The sequence below is a fragment of the Dreissena polymorpha genome, chromosome 5 (genome assembly GCF_020536995.1).
Source record: "Dreissena polymorpha isolate Duluth1 chromosome 5, UMN_Dpol_1.0, whole genome shotgun sequence".
In the NCBI taxonomy this organism is placed as follows: Eukaryota; Metazoa; Mollusca; class Bivalvia; order Myida; family Dreissenidae; genus Dreissena; species Dreissena polymorpha.
The window spans coordinates 109,580,580-109,592,476 of NC_068359.1; positions in this window are offsets into that span (position 1 = coordinate 109,580,580).

The following is an 11,897-nucleotide window of genomic DNA, read 5'->3' on the forward strand; positions in this document are numbered from 1 at the left end:
ACTTGCAAAACGTGTTTTTGACGTAAGTTACCCATATGTTTTGTTTACTAAACTGTGCGCATTCTCTTAAGAAGTCAACCGGATGTTGTTTATATACTTACATTTTTGTTTGTTGTTGTTTTCTGTTAAGCGCATGTGCATTTTATGTTATTTAAGAATAAATAAACAGGATGTTGTGTTCAATAAATGTGTTACTCATGAAACAACGTTGCGTTTTAAATTGTATTTATAAAATTAAACACGTTGTTTTCTGTTAAGCGCATGTGCATTTTATGTTATTTAAGAATAAATAAACAGGATGTTGTGTTCAATAAATGTGTTACTCATGAAACAACGTTGCGTTTTAAATTGTATTTATAAAATTAAACACTTTAAATGTACAACATAATAAGTTAATAACAAATACCAAACATACTAGTTCATGCTCTGGACAAGCCAAACATGAAATAGTTTGCAAAATAAGCAGCAAATAGCTTAATTTAAATCGAATCGAAAATAATTGAATCGGACCATTTGGTATCGAAATCGAATCGAATCGAATGATGGGTAAATCGTTACATCTCTTACTGTGATTCTTGTATTTTTTATGAATAAAACATTTCACGTGTGGGGGGGGGGATTATGTTCAAAGTGTGCTGACAATGCTGCCAGTTGTCTTAAACAGCAAAGTAACTGCAGCAACTAATCCATATTTCAGACGTTTAAAAAAACAATCATCAAAGCAACATCAGTAAAACTGAACTCATTTTTAAGTGTAATGGCGGTTCCCTACGTCTATATGGAAATCGTGTTTTCGAGGTCATCTATGTATATTTCATTTGTATACACGTATATTGATTTTTTTTCCCATCGACAACTCATTTTGAATGCTACGCCATAGAAACTCTTTACAGACACAAAGGGTATTTTTGTGATACAACAATATCAGAAGCACTATATTGATTTAGAATAAAAATCTATTAAACATATTTGACACATTGATTACTCCAAAATTAAGTTACGATTCACAGATATGGAGCTTTGAATTTACTTATAAAATTGAAACAGTGGTCTTTAGTTTAAATAGTTGAAATAGAAAAATATAGAGAAATAACCAAAAGATGCGTGTTTAGGCTAATGTGGCCGTCTACCTCTATGTTAAATTTGCAACACTAACTGTATTAGATTTGATTTAAAAGCTAATAGATGTCTTCTCATATATACAATACAATGCTATCTAATGCTTAAGTCCTTTGATAAATTTGGCAGAGATTTATGATTATCTAAAGTTAATATCCTACTTTGTAAATATGGTTTTAGCTATTCGCAATCAAAATTTTAGAATTGACAAAACAAGTAATATTCTATTAAATTGACCGAGTATATATCTTTTGATCTGTAAATTCGAGTAGTATGTGCTAAAATAAAAAAATAGATTCCCATATTAAGATATATCAAATAGGACATATTAGGAACTTCAGAAGTTACGACACTTTTCGGAAACAAAATCGGAATAGTAATGTCTATGCTATGTAAATTATTGAATAACAAAGTCTTGTGATACCATGATTAAAACCTGTAAACTGGTTCATATTGTAGATTCTGCCAGAGGTCTTAAATAATCAATGCATTGTTTTAAATTTGACTTCGACTATCAATTGTTCAATACTGTAGATAATTGTTTTCTCTATCAATTTCGTCTTTCCGTTGGTTCTTTATTCGTCCGCTCTGTTTCGTTAAGGCTAATACATCAAAATGTCCTACTCAAATGTATTTGCGAATAAATGTGATTATTGATCATGATATTAAATACACCGTCAGTACGGAATATTGCTTTTTCCTCGCATCTTGTTTCCATGGTTAACACGCAAGCATACCTAGCTTCATGTAGGTTATACCATGACGTTTGTTAGTGAATCGGTTGAAAAATGTTTTTCGAAAAATAAAATCCGCATTAGCTCATAAACCTTAGGTGCTTATGAAAATGCCCCCATCCCTACTCAAAGAAAAAGGTCAGACATCCCTCATCTCAATGTCAAATATTTACTTATTTATCTGTCACATTCGTATGTATACAAAAATGAGGATTTAGACACAAAACTTAAAGCCCTCACATGTGCTGACCAAGTTGCAATACAGAGCGTAATAGTGGATATGTTTTGAGAAATATTCTGCTATAAAATTACACAAGGAAACAGAAATTTGATCCATCAACATGTATAAACGGACTTAATATATAATTATTATATATATATAAATATTACTTTTACTAAATATTGGTACGTATATAGTAAAATCATATGAAGAATTGCTTCACCAAATCCGTTTTTGTAAATTCAAAAATAAGACAAGGTTTTGTAAAATTAAATAACAGTTGTATTACGTCTTAGCAAATTAATGCGAAATAGACTACACAATTATGTTTGTTCGGTTCCCATTTAACTGCCGTTGTACACGAGTTTATGTACTTAAATATTGGATTTGTCCTCTATCAATGGAATATTAAAGCTTTTATGGGTGTGCCAAACATAAGGCTTAGATTTTCTTTTTCGTAAAAAAACATAAATGTGTGAAACCTGTGTAATTTAAATGACATTGGTTATGCAATCCATTACATTTTGAACTATCCCTCTTTGCAAAACAACGACAGTAACTACTCCCATACATTAAACATAATACCAAAAATGCAATACTTTTTAAAAGAATCATGAATAAAACAGATAGATCAAAATTGTGTAATTTAGTAAAATTTATAAAGACTATTTTAGATTATTTTAAAAATACACCTGTCTGATATTGTTTAAAAAATAAGTTTGCTGCTAGCTTAATGTAATGCTTATAACATATATACTGTTGATAACATACCGAATGTCGTTGCACCCTTATTTTCTTGCTGCATTTGCACTTGTATTTATATACAAATATTGTCTTGATTTGATCTAGTACTATGCTGTTTGTTTATATCATACTAGTAACTGTGTTGTACAATAATATTGTATGTGTTACCTTACCCATACAGCTTGACCTATACTTGAATTATTTTCAACTCACCTTTATACCTCTTGTTCACATCATAACAAATGTGGTGAGAGTATTAATAAACGAAACGAAACGTGCGTACCCATATGTTGTATTATTTATCTCGAGCAAATATGACATTAGAATATCTGCTATGTATGCAACAGTATCGAGCCTACACTACAGATGTGTTATTGCTTAACTGACTAGGGATGCATCGTGTTGTATCTGACATTGCAATAATAAAAGCAGAATTTCAAAACATATTCAAGGCTAAGTCTGTGCCTTTTAATATAGGCCTATCCTCGCGAGAATTTTTCAATAAACCCAAATTTTAATATATACCTTGGCCAATGTAATCCCTTTCTCTGATTTGTCAATCCATAATTTTCCAAAAGTAAAGGCTATCTACCTTTCCAATACCAAGAAAGATACACAGACCAAAAGCGTCAAACGTCGCGGAAGAAATCTGCAAGAAAAAAGTGTATGTTGTCGCCGCATCATCAAACATTAGGACATTTATAATGTTTTTGGAAACCTTGGGAAAAGTACATTTTAAACAATCCATAGGTCGACATTAATAGTATGGAAATGCATTATTATTCGTCTGACATTACGGTGCGCCATATGGATTATTACTTTGTGAATAGCTTAAGCGTTTTCTATTCTGGTTCAAACGGAAAGCAAATATGGCAATTATTCAAAATTTTAGCAATTGTGTATTAATGGAATCATTGAATGACTGTTTTCATTTTTTATTTTTCATCTGTATTTATTATTGCTTTCACTGAATTTAATTGGTGCAATTTTCCTCAAATTGTATGAATTAAACTGTTCTTGAAGTAAATTTCTTAAAATTCATGGACTATTTAGTAATAATATTTAAGGTAATTGGGACTTGACAGTGTGCGACGATAATTAAACGCTAAACTTTTCCGTCATTATGCCACTTTCGAGAACCAAACAAAGCTGTGCGAATGGCTTAATTTTAAAACCGAAGTATAAATCGTTCATGAGCAAACGATTAAGGATGTGAGACATAAAACCAAACTGTTGAAATAAAGAAAATAAGTAAATAAGACTTGTAGCCTTATTCCATATAAAATATATATTACTCGTTATACATAGAAAGAATTAGCATCCGAACCTCAATACAGTTTAGTTTTTTAGAATGATCAGGCATTACACAAATACCGGTACTACATCTTTATGAAGAGCGCGTTTTAATGAATAAACACCGTTTTTCGTACATAAACAAAACAAAATAAAAAACACAGAGGCGAATATCCAGCTGATAACTCCTAATTAGTTTGAAACAATTGTGTAAATAACGCTCATAACAAAAAACAATTTCGCACATTTAACTTTGAAAATAAAATAATTTTGATAATAATACAATCACAAAATGCAATTATGTGTAATAAATAATCAACAGTTAACTTAAATTTTTAGTGTTATTAGTTTCAGGAAACTGGTCAACAACAAACAATAAAATATATGAACAAACTCGACAACAGTTTAACAAATGAAACATGTCAGTCTTCAATGATTTCTCTTGTAAACAATACAACCATTCACCGAATACAAGAGGCTTCATGAATGTTATCTACTGATTACTTGGCACAAAAAGGGAACAGCGTTGGCAAAACAAATTTTCCAGTTGTCTGGTAGACTTTTAGATGGAATAAATAAAAAAATGTTTGCTTATCTTAAAATGAATTTTCGTGTGATACTAAGAATACAGAAACATGTGTTTGCCTTTTGGGCGATACTTGATATTGTAACAGTTAAATGAGAATGATCACAATATTTACTTGAAATTTAATAAATGTCCCTTGCATTGAATGTTTGTATACTTAATTGCTTTCATGTTTTAATACTGTTTAACTCATTTTTCAATATATCTTTTCTGTTTGACGCGTAGTAAATGGGATAAAACAAATCTACATCCCTGTGCAATTTTGATTGAAATAAATTTTCCATGGATCTGAAATGTGTTTTAAGGGCCGCTGCTGGTCCTTTAAATAGACATAAAGACTTAAGTCGACATTTGTTTGAGCCTCCTTAACCCGATGAGACACAAGCACGTGCTATGGCGAGGTATCAAATAATGTGGGACAAATGTCTCACAGCTCAAGAAAACGTTGGGACTTTACAGACACTAAAACTGAATGTTTTCAACAAAAATAATGTTTAGTTTATAAAAAATAAGAAAACAATCTACAACATGTTTTGTATTTTACAACCATACACATCTCAAATCGTTTCGCTTAATATTACACCTTTTAATCACATTTGGAACATTGTCACGTTTTTAAACTTTCTAGCAAAGAGCTTTTAATTATTCAACATTTATATATATATATATATATATATATGGCTTCAGGCACCATACGACAAACTTTTTATCATTTACAAATGAGATGATAACTTGTGTTTAATACAATGTCTGACTCTGCTGTCGCTTGTTTTTCGTTCCTGTTCAACAAACTCCTAAATCATGACAAATTATTTTTATATGGCTGCAACCGCCATGCGATCAACTTATTTTGATCATCAACCGATAACGTGTTTAAGATAAGTTTTTTTACGAGGAAATGTTCTTGATTATTTTTAATTCTCAACTCGTTCGTAAAGCAGACAAAGTAATATTGGACGACAATGTGAATGCTCTTAAATACGGAGACATATCCCACATGAATTATGCAATCGCTTGGCTAATATAGTGGCCGTATATTTGATTTAACCTATCAGAAAGCAAATCTAGATCGGAAATTTGATTAATTCTCTGTTAAGATAAAGAAACAGATATTCGTTCCTGTATCTTAAGCAATTTTACGACTCGTCTCTAGAATTTACAGTTCGACATAAATCGAAAAACACACACAATATTTTGCGACATTTCTGACCCAATGCATACTAATCAGAAATTTCACGGCCTCGCATCGCGGCCTCATAAGAACACTGAACAACGAAAACATTATCCACAACAGTTCGGACTCAGCAAAATTCAAAAGTCAGTACAAAATAAAAACGCAGATGTTTTTGCATGAACAAGATGATCACTCTGAGACATGCGTCTTTAATGAAACCATGTCAAGTACTTACCAATAAGGAGTATTCTTAACATGGTAAATGATAAGTATAAATTATTTGTTTTTATTAAATCCCAAAATATCAACATAATTGGATCTCAAAGACGGCCTAGAAATACGAAGGCGGACATTTCGACGCGACGTAAGAATTTTATTAAAATGCTGTGTTTTATCGAAATTAAAATGTGTACCAGCATTGCCAGCACCAAATGCCTGGAGGTTTTAATAAGTGACGCCGAGTTAGCAAATGTTATAACGATCATCCGTAAAGCCATCAAGAAAAAGTTTTAATACACATGCATCAATGGATGATAGCTTTCGTTAAATCATAAGTCCGTGAGAATACAACGATTAGCTCTTTGTTGATGCGCTGAAACTGGTAATTTATATTTGAACTGTGTTTTAATAAAGAAAAAATTGGTTCCACATTTAAAGTGAGCGGGCAGAATTATACGTGTATTGTGTATTTACAATCACATGCCCAAGGTTGATTTAAGGATACCATGATTTGGTTTATAATTATGAAGTGTACTGTTCGTTTAACATTCAATGAGTGTGCAAGCGCATATATGATCAAACAGTTCAGCAACCTGCCAGTCAAATATCAGCTCGCCAATATGGTCATGACAGTCGTCTTATAAGATTTCAAGTACTTATGTGTTGTATGCGAACAGTATATTAAGTTATTCGTCAAATGTGTCCTCTTCTAGGTTTGAAAATTTTAACATTCAATGCAGTAAAGTATTTTGAATTTAAGTGGCTGAATCCAATTAATAAAATGTGATCAGGCATTACGCCTAATTAAAGCATGCTAGTAAATTATAAAAAAAGATATGCGCATTTTTGAATTTATTTTTTAAGCATCTATTCAAATATCTATTTTCACGCATAATTTTAAATATTCGTAGTACACTTTTTGTCAAACTGTTTAAAATATGTATTGCGCATGAACGACAAAAAAGATATTAAAAAAAAGTATTTATGGTCTGTACATATCATGCTCCATAAATATCATGGTCTATAAATAGTCATGTACTGTCTAAATTAATTTTAATTTACAAGATGGGCGGTTGTACAATAGATTCGCTAATTAAAATATGATACACTTTGCTAATAAATTATTATTTACAACTTGCATATGGAAATTAGTTGGTAGTGTGTATATTAATCTATTGTTATCTTAAGAACATTAAAGACACTGTAATATTGCTTCTATTTTACGTGATATATATCGTATGGTGCAAATATAATTTTAGTAGGTATATAGTACAGAAATAGTAAAAGTTATTACGGTTATTTAGTGTAGCGTATATGCTTTGTTTTAGTTTAATCTAACCTAGTTATATCTTCCCGCCTATCTGCACTACACCGCACAGCTCACACAGACATTGAACAACGCAAATCAACAATCATTGCACTTAAAATATTATCCATTATTGTAGGCTTCTATTGAAAACCTACAGGTAAACACAATCTTTTTTCCGGATGTCATTGTTAGCCATTCCGGATTTAATTTTTATTGTATTTCAGACATTTGTTATTTGGTTTTGAATTTTTGTGAACTTTCTACACTGAATTGTTCTTAATTGCAACGCTATAGCTACTTTAGATCATTTTGTCCACAGTGACATGGAACTATTTGTTTATGTCGCTAAGACAATATGTTACAAAGCAATGAGACAAACCGCATGATACTGGAAAACTGGTAATAATTATAAAATGCATTTTTATTGTATTTAACTGGCTATCAATTGTACATTCCAATTTTGCAGTGACGATTAAAGATTGTGTCATTTTGTGACATTATGAGTGATTATGCCTGTTGTTTAATTGCAACTTAACATTCTTATAGCGTCGGATAAAATCACTTCATGTGCCAAATGTTTACCAACTCCGTTAATTTATAATCAAGGACTTTAAAACATTTAGAATTGAGATTCGGTGTACGGTATAAACAACTTAATTAGTTAATTATCGATGGCCAAGTAGATTGATAGATACGCCTCGTAGATACATGGTTTTACAATTAATGCCGATTTATATTTTGCATTTAGATATAAAAGTATGAATACCCTCTGCCATTAATATTTAGCGTTTAACATTAAGTTCCATTTACCTATGTATTTGGTAAAAAAAGCTGTATTAAGCGCCGCCTAAAAACATTTTCAATTATACATGGAGTGAAATCGTAAATCCATTTAAAGATAAACAACACCTAAGAAATTGAATTATATAATAAAACTGTTTTATTGTATAATCATTTTAGAAGTACAAGAATCTGTTCAATGTTAATATATAGTATAATTTTCGAAATACTAAGCAATAAACACTAATATAATTTACTAACCATCACAATTATCATTCCAAAATCTTATGCGATAGTATATGCGATAATATGCGTTTTGAATTCATAACACGAATAACATATATACGAATTTATATATCGGTTTTAATCTCAAAACGAATGTATAGTAGGTTACGAAAGACACGTAAAAAACAACACAACCCCGTAAAACCGTCGAAGCAAAACAGAAAAATGACAATTTAAATTCAATCATATTGTGGGAATAAGAAACAAACGAAGACAATGCCATGATGTAAACAAACATCCGAGTACAGCAACTATATAACATATTTATTTACTCAATATACGTGCACTCTTAAATGCACTAATGGACAATTAAAGACCAGTCATAGGTTACAGCCACGAAACACGGGTCAGGAAAATGACGCCCATAATATGTGTGATACGCAAGAGAAAGATAAGCAACTAAATATTTGCAGTGAATAATTTCGTGAATAATATGTAAATATGATACAAATGTGTCGTGAGTTAATCGTACTTGAAAGAAGATGAATAAGTAATGTACACATTTCAACATCAATATGAGTCGCGTTCTGAGAAAACTGGGCACAATGCATGTGCGTAAAGTGTCGTCCCAGATTAGCCTGTGCAGTCCGCACAGGCAAATCAGGAACGACACTTTCCGCCTAAACTGGATTTTTGCTAAGAAGAGGTATCATTTACACAAAAAATGCCATAAAAGCGGAAAGTATCGTCCCTGACTGCACAGGCTAATCGTTGAAGACACTTAACGCACAAGCATTATGCTCAGTTTTTTTTCAGAACACGACACATATTGTCTCTTTCGTTTTTATGATGTAGTGCTTATACCATAACTGTCATGATATGATGCTTGTACCATAACAGTCATGATGTAGTGATTGTACCATAACAGTCATGATGTAGTGATTGTACCATAACAGTCATAATGTAGTGATTGTACCATAACAGTCATGATGTAGTGATTGTACCATACCAGTCATTATGTAGTGCTTGTACCATAACAGTTATGATATGGTGCTTGTACCATAACAGTTATGATATGGTGCTTGTACCATAACAGTCATAATGTAGTGCTTGTACCATAACAGTCATGATATGATGCTTGTACCATAACAGTCATGATATGATGCTTGTACCATAACAGTCATGATGTAGTGCTTGTACCATAACAGTCATTCTGTAGTGATTGTACCATAACAGTCATGACATGGTGCTTGTACCATAACAGTCATTATGTAGTGATTGTACCATAACAATCATAATATGGTACCGTATAGTAAATCTCCCATGTGTATACCTTGATTCTGTAAAACTTTCAAATACTACTCGTGATAATAACATACCGCAATAGTATAATCTATATAATTGTTATATTACAACTTGTTACGACACTATTATCCCAGGTGTAAACTCACGTTGACAAATATTATGTCGATAAGTGCATTATGGTTTGTATAATACAAATTGTGTATACAATTTAAAATACTAAATGATATTGAAGAGGAAGTTCATTCAAATGTATGTGTCCTATAATGACGTACATACATTAAATTAAATGTTACATGTAGTATGTTTTAATCAAATACCCAGTCCTAGTTGCCCTCTTTCATGTGCGAGCCGACGAATACGGACCGAAAGCTTATCAAAAAGTGCGAATCATGTGTGTGTTGTCTGGAGCATATTAAAAAAAATATTACACAAACCGTTCCGATGAATATTACAGTTTTAAATTTAGCGATAAAAATATAAAAAAATCTTAAATACTGAGGTTATTTAACACACGATTCATCGTACAACTGATGCAAGTCTCACAACTTTTGCATGCTACCGTTCCTGTATCCATTTAAGAGTTTTTTTATATGAATATGCCGAGGTTGACATTGGCCTTATCTATTAGGACGTTACCATGACTTAACACTCATTCTATCGCCTTAATAAGTCGTTCCCAATACTTACAAACCCGTTTTGGTATGATTATTTTTGGGAAAAAAGTTGCTTTAACCGTTATAAAATGAACGTTTACGGTCAACAAATTGACGATTTCACACACAGAGTTACAATTAAATTTGCATAGTATGTTCCTGAAATCAAACAGATTTAAAAACAACCAATAATTAACCTTAATCATCTAGTATTTTTAATGATCTTTCATAGAAATGCTTAAACTGCATAGGCTTTAAAATCATTATTAGTTAGTGTGTTATTTCAAATTGAACTTAACGAGCAATTTTGGTTAAAGGATACATAATTTAAAGGAAAGAATGCATATCATCACATAAGTGCAAACACTCTTGTTACTGTTTTAATTGCAGAATGATTCTTCTTTCATTGTGCCTCATGCAGTATTCGCCGAAAAAAAAACCCATCCCAGTTGATTTATGTACGTCCGTGTATGTTTCTAAATTATCTGAAATAAGTTGATCATCTTAGATAAAGCACCATTTGCGCCCCCAAAATGAATATTCGGGCGGTTAAAACAGAAGAGTGTTGAAAGCATTGCGTCGTAACTTCAGCTTATAAATGTTAGAAACCAATTTTGGTCACTGTTGGTCATAATATCACCATAACAGAAGAACAGTGCCGTGTTTTAATGGTAAATCCCAACGAAATCGCAACGACGAAACTCGCGTAAGGAGAACGATCGGTTTGTATTAACCATTATCGCAGATACGTTCTGGAAGCTGAATACAAATATTGGAATCGTGCAGCGCCGGAGCGCTACAAGTTTAAAGGACGTAGGATTTATTTATAAAGAGTTGGGAATTGGATTACTGAAACAATGATGATGGCAAAAAGCTCGTGTCGCATCCATGCGTTTGTTGTAATTATTTTTGTTACAAAGCCGTTTTTTATTGGAATCATACACTGGTCTTTCAACTTAGTATTTACGCAGCTTTAGTTCTGAAGCTATTCTTATTTCTTATTTTATTTAGTAAAACAATTTATGGACAAACGTGGGCATACATCTAATTATATTTCACAAACCGTATATATAAGCAAATTATCCATAAAAGTTCCAGAGTATGGCGTTTGACGGTATTGACGGTTGTAAACAATACAGCTCAAAATAACGAGTGGGTGGTCGTCGTAAACTATGACCACCAACACAGAACGTGATTTGAATGACAAGTTCGCAGATGGATGTCTACATTGATTCATGTTCACGGAAGGAAATACCCGGATACTGGAAAAGGTCCTGATTATCGCTTATATAATCTCTTTGTAGTCGGACTTATCGGCACAACCCTTGTATGTGTTGTCATAGCGCAACAGAGGGCATGGGACGGTGACGAACATTTCATTGTCAATCTTGCCATCGCAGATATCGCAGTTTTGATTATGTGTCTTCCGATGATTTTGCTCGTTGACGTCACAAGGACATGTTTTTTGGTGATGTCGTATGTAAGTAATCAATTTACAATGGTTAGTCTTATATACATAATACTACTAATAATGGA